Raw genomic sequence first — 2,000 nt, forward strand, 5'->3', positions numbered from 1 at the left:
CTAGCTACATGGCAGACGAGTCCAAAATGTCCATATACAGAGAGCTAGCTACATGGCAGGGTAGTGCTACATTTCCATATACAGATCTCTAGCTACAAGACAGATGAGGCCAACTTTTCTATATATACAGATCTAACTACATGGCAAGGTAGTGCAACATTTCCATTTACAGAGTTCTAGCTACATGACAGATGTGTCCAACGTGTCCATATACTGAGAACTAGCTACATGGCAGAGTAGTCCAACATGTCCATATTCAGGGTACTAGCTACATGGCAGATGTGTCCAACTTGTAGAGATACTGAGAGTCATCTACAGGTCAGATAATTCCAACATGTTCATATACAGAGAGCAAACTACTTGGCAGATCATTCCAACATATCCATGTACAGAGAGCTAGCTACATGTCAGACGTTTCCAAAATGTCCATACACAGAGAGCTAGCTACATGGCAGGGTAGTGCAACATTTCCATATACTGAGTTCTAGCTACATGGCAGATGTGTCAACGGTGTTCATATACTGAGAGCTTCCTTCATGGCAGACAAATCCAATATGTTCATATACAGGGAGCTATGTACTTGGCAGATCAATCCAACATATCCATGTTCAGAGAGCTAGCTACATTGCAGATGAGTAGAAAATGTCCATTTACAGAGAGCTAGCCACATGGCAGTGTAGTGCATCATTTCCTTATACAGAGTTCTAGCTACAAGTCATATGTGTCCAACTTGTCTACAAACATAGAGCTAGCTAGATGGCAGAGTAGTGTAACATTTCCATATACAGGATTCTTGCTACAAGGCAGATGAGTTCAACTTGTCTATATATAGAGAACTAGCTATATGGAAGGGTACTGCAACATTTCCATATACAGTGCTCTAGGTACATAGTAGATGTGTCCAACGTGTCCATACACTGAGAGCTAGCTATATGGCAGAGCAGTCCAACATGTCTATATACAGGGTACTAGCTATATGTCAGATGAGTCCAACATGTCCATATTGTGAAAGCTAGATACATGGCAGACAAGTCCAATATGTTCGTATACAGAGAGCTACCTCTTTGGTCCATTTGTTCAACATATCTGTGTACAGAGAGCTAGTTACATGACAGACGAGTCAAAATGTCCAGATATAGAGAGGCAGGGTAGTGCAACGTTTCAAAATGTCCAGATACATGGCAGCGTAGTGCAACGTTTCCATATACAGATTTCTAGTTACAAGGCAGATGAGTCCAACGTTTCCATAAACTGAGAGCTACCTACATGGCAGATCAGTCCAAAATATCAATGTACACAGAGCTAGCTACATGGCAAATGAGTCAAAATGTCCATATACTGAGAACTAGCTACATGGCAGGGTAGTGAAACATTTATATATACAGAATTCTATCTACAAGGCAGATGAATCCTACTTGTCTATATACTGGGAGCAAGTTACTTGGCACAGTTTTGTAGCATTTCCATATACAGAGTTCTAGCTACATGGAAGATGTGTTAAATGTGACCATATACTGAGAGCCAGTTACATGGCAGAGTAGTACAACATGTCCATACACAGGGTACTAGCTACTTCACAAAGGATTCCAACATGTCTATATACTTAGAGCTACCTACATGGCAGACAAGTCCAATATGTTCATATACAGAGAGCTACCTACTTTGCAGATCAGTCCAAATTATCCATGTACAGAGAGCTAGCTATATGGCAGACGAGTTCAAAATGTCCATATACAGAGTTCTAGCTACATGGCAGATGGTCCAACGTGTTCATATACTGAGAGCTAGCTATATGGCAGACAAGACCAATATGTCCATATACTGAGAGGAAGCTACATGGCATACAAGACCAATATGTTCATATAGAGAGGGCTATCTACTTGGCAGATCAGTCCACCATATCCATGTACAGAGAGCTAGCTACATGGCAAATGAGTCCAAAATATCCCTATACAGAGAGCTAGCTACATGGCAGGGTAGTGCAACATTTCCATATACAG

This window comes from Chrysochloris asiatica, unplaced genomic scaffold (assembly GCF_000296735.1).
Source record: "Chrysochloris asiatica unplaced genomic scaffold, ChrAsi1.0 scaffold00107, whole genome shotgun sequence".
NCBI lineage: Eukaryota > Metazoa > Chordata > Mammalia > Afrosoricida > Chrysochloridae > Chrysochloris > Chrysochloris asiatica.